Genomic DNA, 12,849 nt, shown 5'->3' on the forward strand with positions numbered 1-12,849 from the left:
ACTCTGTAGTCTCCATTATGTCTCTGGATCCTAACTATCCTTCCACACCTCCCCTGATACCGTTCAAAATTGCCGACACACTGTTGTGTTTCTCTGTACATGAGTCCGTCCCTTGTCCTAACCACTACCCAGCCACGCAGTCTGTTATCTCACACGCCATTACTTTTAATCTTCAGATGCATTATTTGTGGCTCACTTTTACTAAATACTCAATGATTTAAATAACACGTTCACAACACCATACGTCTTACGCATGAGGTGAGAGCTGTACAGTCCTTCTGACAAGAATACACCGACAAGGGAAAATCACTCGAATAAGACGGGAATCTCTACGAGATACTACGAAAGATGCACAATTAAGCTAGAAGGCGAGGAACATTAGTTCTGACGGTCTGTTTTGTTTGTTGTTTGTTTGTTTGTTTCTTCTGTCTGGTTCGATCAACTTCTCCCGGTGGCATATATGGTAAAAATGGCTCTCTCATCGCCTACACTCTTCCTGTCTAGATAGCAGAGAGGGAGGAGAAGCGTTTAATAAAATGGCTATGCTTTCTTCCTCGTCCTGCTTCTGATACTAGCAGCTTTCACCCCAGCATCTGGCTCCAAGTCGTACTGATAAAATAAACCACATTGAATTTCTGATAATATATTAAAAACAATGCTCCGTTCCTAAACTAGATCACAACCCCAAAATATTTAAACTACACATTTTTCATGAATGTTTGCACCTAAGTTTCTGTTTTTCAAATAGTGTGCAGTTGTAACTAATGTAGTCTGTTTGTCAATAATGCAGTATCAAACTAATAAAGGATTGCCAAAATTTTATTGAGATGCTTAAATTTTCTGGAGGAATTCTATTAATATACCTTCACTTGACATCTAAACAATCTTCATTCACACATATTAAACATGTATAAGTTTCCTTTGCTCCACATTCACAGAATTTGTCATCTTTCTGACTTTGTGATTGGTAAAAGCACTGTGTATTTGATGGAACTAAAATATACACTCAATATTGGCTATAATATTCAAAACATTGCATAGCCACTAAATTCATTTTTCATACATTGAGTGTATGTGAGAACAAATGGCAGGGATCTTTGGACGCTCTTCGCTGGCAATTGACTTCCTTCATAGAAATTGTCTGAAGGGTATTAATAATCAAAGAATGATAACATCCTGGTCATTGTAGAAGTAGAAGAACAACACACTTCGTGAAGGAAAAATTAATCGAGCGTTAAGAAATAATTTGCACCACGATCTCTGGGATTCAGTCTTAAATATAGCCAGAGATTATGTTTCGTTTAAAAATCCAGGTTGACAAACAGCACTTATCCGTCTATATCTTAACACTTAGGAAATCGGCACCAGTATATTTGACGTATATTTCTGATGGGAAAATCTCTACAGTTTCTAATGCTCTGAGGCTTGGAACTTTATGGAACTGGAAGTACCACATATTGCCCAAAGTAGTGATAGTGTTATGTGTCGCTCGCTGATTTCTCACTGCCGTCCTGACATCTTCACTTGCCTAATTCTAGAATAGTAGTTAACTCTTTTTCTAACATCTCCGGTTAATCCTCCTCTTGGAATTCTTGAGGGTCTCGACTTTTCTCCACTCCAGTCAATCGCTTTAATCACTCATTCTGAGGCAAAAAAAAGAAAATATTCTGAACCATCTTGTGTGAGATGCTTTTGTTCTTCACTTCTTTTGTCCTTTTTATTCCCTACGGTGACAAACTACAGACTCAAGCTGAATTCCACAGACTAAATACGTCGAAGTCCTTTTGAGCTGTGGGAAAGAAACCCAACATTAAGCATCTTTCGTTTTAGTAAAACGGCACGTTGTCAGCTCTACTCAGTACCTGCGAACTTGTGAAGTTATCCTCTGCCTCTCAACCACCTCGAGGCAGACGACGTCCCTGGTCGCGCTTGGAATCACTATCAGCGAACGATCTTCTCCCCTCACTTCGTGATGACTATTATCTCACTGTAAGTAAAACCACAATGTCTGTGACACAGATGGTTCAGCATTCTAACTAAGAGAATCCTTGTCCGCATCTAAATTCCCACCTATTATACACGTCTACAAACCCTATACTCACGCCCTGAGGGCTAGAGCATCTGCCTCGTACATTACTTATGTTGGCCGTTTCACTAATAATTACTTGCCCCTTTAATTAATAGTAACCAATTTAGTTCTTTGCATGTTTTCTTGAGTGTCTAGAAGAGCAGAAGTAAGCGAGGATCAAATAAGCATTGCTGTAACGTTTTGCTCATCATGCTTGGAGCACAGAAGTTTACACCGAAGGAGACTTCTCAAGACTAAAATATAAAGTAGAATGCTAATCAACAAAGCAATTCAGCGATACAACCCTCATGGACACACGGGCTGGGCGATACGATCAGGTCCGTTTCCATACTATTTCTTATTCTAATATTACTTTCTTTTTTATCCTTTAGCTTCCATCATGCCAATTTAAATTATGCTCCTAACATACTGTTTGTGTCTGCTGTCCTCACTTAGTATTAGTCCTTTAGATTTTCTGTTCACTTACGTTCTAAGCATCATTCAAAGCAATTTCTGTTTTCCCTCATTGTCGGTACTTCGCCAGAAGTCTCTCATGGGTCATATCTACGATATGCTTGCTAATGATCTGTTTCATCCGAAACTCATTCATCTGCGCCTATAAGCTCTTTTGCAACAGCAGTTCGATGATTCCCACCATCTGCAAGACAGATTTCTGTTGACGTCTTCAACTCTCAGTAGCGGAGTACTTCTTTTGCCGTTTTCTTCCTAAGACAATGACGCTTGCTACAATTCTCGAGTTTTCAGTATCCGATTCTGATGGTTAGTGCGACCGAACGCTCTAGTTCGAGACAGATCCCATTGTTCCCTTCTTCTAATCCCGCTAAGCTTATATGATTAGATTCTCTATCGCTATTACCTTGCTAGTGATGGCCTCAGACTGACCCTGCATATAACTTCCTTCAAGAAGAATAAGGCTCATGGTATACGGTGCACAGCTACCCTTTTATTTTGCTGCTGCTACTGTTAGATTCTAGAAAAAGATAGAATTATTGTCCGCTTGTCTGTAGCCCTACCACTACTTGAGTGCCCGACCAGCTCTCAACCACAGTACGCTCCCCAGACTCCCATGCCTTACCACCAAGCAATTAAAAGCGGAATGATTACGAGCCTAACTGGTCAACAAAGCAAACAGGAATTAGACTAGAACATTACATGAAGCAGAATTTGTCCACAGGGTGCTACTGATAAGGTTGGTAGGAAGATAGAAGATGGTGAGGGTTGGGATGAGATTGGTCATGTTTACATTGTGTACAAATGTAATAAATTTATGAGAACTCAATTTAATTAATTCAATGAAAAAGCACTATTTTAGCAACGCAAAGATTTCATATTTTTTTTAAAAAGTGTAACTTTTTCATGCATGACACGTAATCAAATCCGAGCGAACACTCAAACGGATGTGTCAGTTAATTTTAAAAAACACAAATTAAATTCCAAAACAAAGCGTAAAAGGATTGAAGCACATAAGGCTAAAAGCACAAGACTTTACTGTTTTAATCGCCACCTGCCTAGATTCCACCTGCACAAATTATTAGTCTCGCCTGTTCTTACTGCGAGTGGCGAGAAGCTCTAGTAGACGTAAACACCTAGTCAGGTCTCTAGCATGACGCTTTGTTTACCCCCTATACTTCCTCACTTATTCCCTCCACACGCCACTCTTTGCCTCTTCGGTCTCTTCTCACTCTTTCCTTACCCATATAACACTCAAAATAAACTGCACTTACTTGCACTCGATGACATGAACTATGTCTCTCTCCGCTACACACTTCAGATACCTGGACCGATACCACCGCCTCCGATAGCCCACCTCGTGTCAATCATCTCTAGCCGTGCTTACAACACAGCAAACCAACGCCCCTGCACCGCTGCAGACTCTAACTGCACAGTCGCTCTCTGCCCTACTATTGTGACTTCCCTCGCCCGTCGCAGACAGCCTGTCCTCCAATAAATGGCTTCACTCACGTGATCCCACTCGTCACCTCGTCACCTACCTCATCACGCCTGCGACATACCTTATCACCACTAAGGGCTACAAAGCGCTCTATGCATTTCGTACCGATCTCACAGCGATCCCTCCCAGACCTTTCTATATCAAGCGTCTGAGCTAACGCCCTGCCTGCGCCGCCAATGCCTCGCTCTCACTATCCTAATAGCTCGTACGTGTTCAGCTATATCTTTTCACCTCATCATTTGCCTTCATCTGCGATTCATCACTAGCCCACTCAGAGACTTTTCCTCATATCATCTACACCTCCCCTGTAGCTCTCAGCCGATCTCAGTACTCACACTCTACTACTTACTATGCACCATCCTCGCTCACTCATCTTCCTAGCTCAATTTCTGCTCAACGCTCACGCCTTACATTTCTCTACTCTTACAATATGAGCCGTCTTCAATGCAGCTCACACCTACTGCCTCATCTGCCCGATTATCCAGATTACCATCCGATTCAACGCCTCACTCAGAGAACTACCACAAGCTACCCTTCCATATATCTCCATAGCTTAACACGTGGCTTCATCTCAATACTGCGAGAGACACAATCGCGCGAAATCCCAATCACAGACGGCTCTCATTATAGCACCTATAATCCTCAGCACACACAACCTCGTCGCCCCTACCTCTGTCCTCCTCTCCATAGTCCTATCCTCACTCTTATCCCATCTCTCTCTTACATCATCTGCTCACCCGCCTATCACTGAATACGCTCTACTGCGTCGTATGTATGCTCTCCCCCGCTTCTTCCGACCTACTGCTCTAGCCGCCCCTCGACATCAGTCCTTCACCACACTACTCTCATTACGCAGCACCTACCGCGCGTCTCGTCCGCCGACCGTGACTGACTGACTTCATACAGCACATTCCTCACCGCAACATTCAATCATTTCGTAGCCTCATATAGACGAGATTCTATACTTCTCGCATGCCATTCCCTTCAATCTACGAAAGTCACTGCCACACTCATCCTGCGATCAGATACTACCCCTCCAATGCTACTTCTATCGACAAGCATCGCAGCATGCTCGGTGCTATCCTCGTCTCTCCTATACTCTGCTAAACCCTCAACGGCCCGACACATACACCGCGTAGCTCTCTGCACTTCAGCACTGCACCTCAGCAACAATCTAGATCAAGTTTGATCTCATTCACGAACGATAACAATGCGACACTACCCACAACTCTTCTCGACAGCTTACTCTACGTTGTCAGCACATACTTAGTTCCTAAGTCATCTCTTCTATTACTGACCTCCACTTCTTCTACTCCTGCCAATAGCCCCTAGACGTCGCCCCTGTGTTCTCGCCCGCGCACCTACTATCCACTCGACCATACACCGTTCTCTCGTCAATGCCAGAACATTGCCGCCACGGCTTCTTCTCTTTCTAGTCCCTACTCTATCTCTTCATACCTATGTACTCGCTCTTCTTCACACATCTTCTACGCGCTTTTCCGCACCCTGCACGTCCTCGCATCCTTCCCGCCTCCCCTCCCTCTTCCGAGATTCCCACACTCGCCGCATCTTACCTCCATCGCTCCGATCACGACTCATGCATTCGGGCGCCTCACTTACGTCAGCCCTACGCTTCAGCCCTCTCGCTTTCTTACGAGTTACTATCCCTACGACTTTCACTTACTTTGCTCCCATTCATCATGGCTCGCTCGTCTTGTCGTCATTCCGCACTGGGGATTATAACCATAAATAAGTGAAGTAGCCCTAAATGCAAGCATAGAAACGTTCGTGTTACCTGGTCTCTAATGAGGAGAAATCTGGTTAAAAAACACAACAGGGTGCCTTTAGTGTTTTGATCTGATAATTGTTTACATACCAGGATGCCCTTTTTGCTTAATAATAATATTTTCTCCCTCTTGCCTTCAGAGAATAGTCACCTTATGGTCAGACTTGCACAAGTTGATGGATGGAGGAAATCACTCTGTGGTATCAGAATTTTTATTGCTGGCTCACCAATTCATGGAGAATTCAGATTCTCCTTTTTCTGTTCTTCACAGTATTTTATGTAGCAAGCATGCTGGGAAATCTTCTCATCGTGCTCACAATCATCTCAGACCATCACCTGCACTCCCCCATGTACTTCCTGCTGGCAAACCTCTCCTTCTTAGATACAGGTGTGTCCAGCATTGCTGCTCCAAAGATGATTTATGACCTCTTCAGGAAGCACAAAGTCATCTCCCTGAATGGGTGCATCACTCAGATGTTCTTCATTCACACTGTCGGAGGAACAGAGATGGTGCTGCTCATAGTCATGGCCTATGACGGTACATCGCTATCTGTAAGCCCCTCCACTACCTCACCATCATGAGTCTAAGAATGTGCATTTTTCTTTTGGCTCTGGCTTGGACCATTGGCCTTATCCATTCCGTGGCCCAATTGGCTTTTGTTGTAAAATTTACCCTTCTGTGGAGCTAATAAATGGATAGCTTTTATTGTGATTTTTCGGTTCATCAAACTTGCATGTACAGACACATACAGACTGGAGTTCCTGGTCACTGCCAACAGTGGTTTCATCTCCATGGCCACCTTCTTCATCCTGGTTGTGTCTTACATCTTCATCCTGGTCACGGTTCGTAAACACTCCTCGGTGCTTCCTCCAAGGCCCTCTCCACTCTCTCAGCTCACATCACTGTGGTAGTTTTCTTCTTGGCCCTTGTATTATTATCTATGTGTGGCCTTTCCCTACGTTACCCATAGATAAATTTTTAGCAATTTTTGATGTCATTATCACTCCTTTTTATGAATCCCATCATCTATACACTTAGAAATAAGGAGATGAAGATTGCAATGAGGAGACTCTTTATTAGAGCTTTAAGTCTCAAAAAATTCTTTCATTTAGAGTTCAAGAGTTTCTGATTAAAACAGAGATTCTTGGGGATAAATCATTTTATCCTGTACTAAGTAGTCTTCCCTAGAAACATACACATGCAAGAAATATTAAACGGACTCAGCAAGTTGTATTTATATAAGTATATAAACTATATATGTATGTATGTATGTATGTATATAATTTATATGTATTTGTAACAGTGACAAAAAGAAGATAAGGCCTTGAATTGGTAGGGAAGGGTTGTCAGACATGAGGGTAGTATGAGGTAAAAAAGGGAAGAGAAAAAAATCTTTAATTATATTTTAATTAAATACTTTTTAAATTTAGTACTAAAAACAATTTCAAAATTCTCTTCAATTTAGTCTCTTCAATTTAAATTTAAATATCTACTGTGAAATGCCTTCTCAAGTATTCTCTGCAGATCTGATGAGTTGAATTCTAAAGTATTGAAAAGCAGTAATTCAGCCTAAAATGTGGTTTATATCAGATGCTGTGTCTTTTATGAAAGTAAAGGCAACTGCTGGAACTTCACACACTCAATATACTTTGGTGTATCAAATGTTGGAAACATTTCTTTGACACTGGTTCTCAGAGACAGAACTCTTCCGATCTACCAGCTGCCCAGATTTTCACCTTGTGGGTTGATCAGTGTCTATAAGGCGGCAGGAATGCACAAAATAAGGATCTTTAGCTAGAAACAGATTGGAACTAGAAAAAAAAATCATTCTGAGCCAGTTAACCCAGACCCAGAAAGACAAACCTCGTGTATACTCACTTATAAGTGGATATTAGGTGTAAAGTAAAGGATAACCAGGCTACCATCCACATCCCCAGAGAAGCTAGGAAACAAGGAGGGCCAAAAGAGGGAAGCAAGGATTTCCCTGGGAAGGGGGAAATAGAAGCAGACCTTGTCCTAACAGGGCATTTGACTAGTGAGGCTTGGGTTTCCCAGTTTTCATCCGAGCAGAACAGGAGCCTGATCCCCCAGGAAGCAAGATATCCTGGGTAAACTGGGGGGGGGGGGGGGCTGGGTGGAGGGTGGGAAGGGGGCGGGGGGAGAAGGATGGAACATGAGGGATCAGGTTGTGTGGGTTGGCGGTGGAACAGAGAGAGAGAGTAATGAAAAAGAGGTCCTGATAGCGGGAGCCATTTCGGGTTTAGGGAGAAATCAGATGCCTGGGAAACTTCCAAGAATCCACAAAACGACCCAGCTAAGACTCCTAGCAATAATGGAGAGGGTGCCTGAACTGGCCATCTACTGTAATCAGATTGGTGACTATCCTAATTGTCATCAGGAAGCCTTTATCCAGTAACTGATGACAGCAGATGCAGAGATCCACAGCCAAGAACTGGACTGAACTCTAAAAGTCTTGCTGTAGAAGGGGAGGAGCCACAAGGGTCAAGGTCATGACAGAAGAATGCCTAAAGAGCAAAATCTAAAGTAAAAGATTCTGAGGAAAAGCAAATTCATCAGTTATGATTCAGTAAACAATGTTGTTGACAGCTACATGAGTAAATGATAATAAAGTTCTGGCTTCTAGTAGATTTATGATATTTTATGTGATAAACAGTCAATATTGAGTTATTTCAAATGCTTTTCAAAATACTTGGGCATACATGAGGTTTGTGCCTAGTCTTATTGTGTCTTGTTATGCTATCAGTGGGTGTCTCTGGGAGATATATTGTGTCTTGTTATGCCATATTCAGTGGATACCACTGGGAAGTCAGTTCTTTTCTGAAGGGAACATACCTTTGTGAAACATGGTGTCCAGCTTGTTGGATATCAAGTTTAAATACAGAAGAAGGTTTGTTGAAGAAGATCTTCATTGTGCTAGTGCAAAGACTGACCAGAGAATTTCTGATCTGGTGAGAAAGGGCAATCTCAACCTTAGTTCTGAAATTGACTTTTTACACATATTGTTGCAGAAGGCAGTAGTGTCCTTGACTGTTGTTATATGAAGACTTTTACTCATGCTATACCTTGCTTCAGGACAAACATTCATTTATTTATAATTAGAAATAAATAATTCAAAATACATAATTACATAATGTTTGTGATAAATCACTATGCTTTAACTTGTTCAATTTGTAACAATGAAAATACATCCTGCATATCAGATGTTTACACTATGATTCATACAGCAGCAAAATTACAGTTATGAAGTAGCAATGAAAATAAATTTATGGTTGGGGGTCACCACAACATGAGAACTGTATGACAGGGACACAGCCTTAGGAAGGTTGAGAACCACTGAGATACACAGTAAGACTTTAAACTCAAAGATAATAAATTATCTTCCCTTTAATTAAACAACAGTTTAATCAGTTCTAGGCAAACTTGTTTCTTGTATATTATGTGAGAAGCAAGAGGAAAAGGATAAAATGAGAAGCTGTGACATTTGTTTTTGATGTTGGGGAAGCTTTTTATAAAGGACACTGAGATGGATGTTGAATGAGGGGTAGAATTTTGACCCCATGAAAATGTTAGGTGGAGAAAACTGCATAATAGTCTCTTGTCGTCAATACCATATTCCTTCCTACTTTCTTATTCTGTTTTCCTTTTTAGTTTCCTGTGGTTGATAAATTCTAATCTACTTGTGAATTTGTCATATTGTCTTCAGAATTGTTTAAGCTAATTCATATCTTTGGTCTCTGGAAACTACAGCTCTCACATAGTTGAACCTTCTTATTTTCTTGAAAAATGTTAAAAGTCTTTTGACTATGTTTTTTGGAAGTGCCTCAGGTAACTTGTTACACTGGTGTGCTCTAGCGTACTACAGTCTACAGTCTTTTCACTTTTTGTATATACTTCTCCTCCACACTAAAGTAGTGACATTGAAACTCTGTTTCTCATTCTATTGCTCTACAGAATAGAAACTGCTCCAGAGAAGGAGCATAGCCTCATAGAACTCTACATCCACAAGTTTCTGTTAAGATTTAAGCAGTCAGTGAACACTTGTTTAACAAAACAAAGCTGTAGAACTGCTGAAAAATCAATCCTAAGCTAATGTATAAAGAAATTATTAAAATAGTTTAAACTAAGGATATAAAATAAAACTAATTATGATACAGTTGTCCAAACATATGAATTTTAGTTTCAAAAATAGCACATTAATTCATAACACTGCCTTTATGGTTGCAAATGCTTTACAAGAGATTGTGCACAAAGCAACAGAGCAGGACAAGAACATCAGCTGGACGGTGGTGGTGCACGCCTTTAATCCCAGCACTCGGGAGGCAGAGGCAGGCGGATCTCTGTAAGTTCGAGGCCAGCCTGGGCTACCAAGTGATTCCAGGAAAGGCGCAAAGCTACACAGAGAAACCCTGTCTCGGAAAAAAAAAAAAAAAAAAAGGAGAACATCAGATTTCTCCCATAGGCTCCGCTAAAAGCCATTGCTCTCTGTGTCTCCACAAAACTTGCTTTCAAACGCTTCTGCAAACCACTAGGCTGTAACTAATATAATATAGTAAATAAATTTCTTATTTTAATACTGGCAGGTGATACTCTGAAAATTCATAATCCTCCATAAATCATCACAGCATGACTTGATAGCAACAATGACCATTCGGTAACATTTTAAGTTTTTAAAGTACGTTCTAAATATACACAATGTATTATGGACCTATTCTCTTTTTATTTTTATGAAAATAGTTTTTTCATACAATATATTCAAATTTCAATTTACCCTCCCCCAACTACTCTCAGAACCCCCAACTTCCCCACCCATTCCAACACTATTTCCCTCCTTCATTAGAATACAGACAGGCATATGATAATGATAATAGTATAGTAGAAATAAAAAAACAAAGAAACAAGCAGAAGAAAATGAGCAAAAGAAAAAGCACAAGAAGTACCTATAGACACGGAAACACACAGAAATCCCACACAAAAAAAAATACAAAAGCAGAAACCACACTATAGATGCAAAGGACCTATAAGGTTTAAAAAAAACAAAAGGCAAACAAAAAGCCCTGGCAAAGCATTATGAGACAAAGAACCTCCAAAAATGCCAAAGGAATTCATTTTGTGTTGGCCACCTACTTGGCGTGAGATCTTCCTTAGAGTGGTTTCTAGCCGGGCGGTGGTGGCGCACGCTTTAACCAGCACTCGGAGCAGAGGCAGGCGGATCTTGTGAGTTCGAGGCCAGCCTGGGCTACAAGTGAGCTCCAGGAAAGGCGCAAAGCTACACAGAGAAACTGTCTCGAAAAACCAAAAAAAAAAAAAAAAAAAAGAGTGGTTTCTATACCCAGTAAGACTACATCAGAGAGAATTAATTTTTCATTTGTGAGTGGTCATCATTTGCAGATAGCTTCTGGGTTAGGAATGAGTGCTTGTGTCCATTTACCCTCTCAGCACTGGGGCCCCATCTTGCACAGACCTATGCAGACCCTGTGCATGCTGCTACAGTCTTTGTGAGTCCATGTGAGTCCTGCTATATTTAGAAGGCCTTTTTTCTTTGGCATCCTACTCTCACTTTAAAACTACTTCACAAATAAAGATAAACAGCTTTTTATGGTGGCCCTTAATTCAGGGCCTCTGCCTATATTTCTTCAGACAGTATCATGTAGGACATACTCTTCTAGGTCTTTCTTGGGCTTTGCATTTATATTAATTTGTATTTGCCTTTATAAATGTGTATTGACTCATTTCTTTTCGTTGTTTTAAGGTGTTATGAGAAATTACTCATAACAGCATGAGGGACCAAACACCTGCTCTAGTGAGTAAACAAGATAATCAACTGAAAGAATTCTGTAATAGTTTGAGATTTATGCAAACACAAGAGGATTGTAAAGAAACTCAGAAACAACAAGAACATTCATCCAGCTACAGAGCTTTAAGAATTTCTAGGCTCATAAGTCAAATCTATAGTTCCAGAACAGGGTGAGACAATAGAAGGTGTAAATAGGAGAGCACCACAGCTATTTCTGCAGTTTATCATGGGCTTTATATATGTTCTGTTGGAGAACACATCCTGGATGGTAGTGCTTCAATTACCAGTGTAACTGCCCTACATCAAACCATGTCACTAAATCTGAAAACTCAGTTGCTTGTCATGGGGCGCATATGTAGACTAGTGAAGTTTGTGTTACGTTTAATTTGGCATAAAATATGTACCCTGGTAAAAACAATACCTTGTGTAAGTACAAGGTGGATTGGGTGAATCAGTCTATGAGCCCACAAATAATTAAGTTAGCCAATATGTAGGGTCTATCTCACTCACGATTTAAACAGTCAAGTAGAAATGGTATATAAATGATACACATTAATGGATCACTTACAGGAACTAGACTTATCCAACGTTCAACCCGCAAAGCTATCCAAAAAGGTTGTAACTTCAATATAGATGCGAAGTTAGAGGTGCTAGAATCCCACAAGGAAAATGTTTTTGCTGAACTCTGACTTAGATATACACTAAGTCAGAAAAAAAAGAATATGTGAAATAGAAAGGAAATAGGAAGGAAACCTGAGTAAATTTAAATATCATAATGTTAACTGGACAGCTTATGTTCATGGCAATTGAGTGTGCATGCTAGCAGATTCTAAACTTTTTGAATAACAGATGGACAATCTAAGGACTGGCTAGACTATATGTAAGGTACAGAAAATGAAAAAATTGACTCAGATTAATTTTTAAATTCTTCATGGAGTGCTGCCAGATAATCCTGCATGTGAGAAAATTTATGTTCAGAGAGAGAGGAATGTTTTCATTTCCCTCATAAGCCGTAAAGTGCTCTTGTGTCTTCTGTATAACTAAAAGTTTACTCCAAATAAAAATTCTTCTTTGGGAATTGAGCTCTCTATTATTATAATCTTTGATATATATATATCAAAATGGATATATATATATATAATTGCTTCTCTGTTGCTAGAACACATTGCAAATCTTTCCCCATCAGAAGAGAAAAATCACCCAAATA

The 12,849-nt window shown here is 40.4% G+C and overlaps 1 pseudogene; it reads left to right on the forward strand.

Moving 5' to 3' along the window:
- Positions 1 to 6,002: 6,002 nt before the first annotated feature.
- Positions 6,003 to 6,956, forward strand: LOC114697524 (annotated as a pseudogene).
- The last annotated feature ends 5,893 nt before the right edge of the window (positions 6,957 to 12,849 follow it).

Source organism: Peromyscus leucopus, unplaced genomic scaffold (assembly GCF_004664715.2).
Source record: "Peromyscus leucopus breed LL Stock unplaced genomic scaffold, UCI_PerLeu_2.1 scaffold_345, whole genome shotgun sequence".
Taxonomy (NCBI): Eukaryota; Metazoa; Chordata; class Mammalia; order Rodentia; family Cricetidae; genus Peromyscus; species Peromyscus leucopus.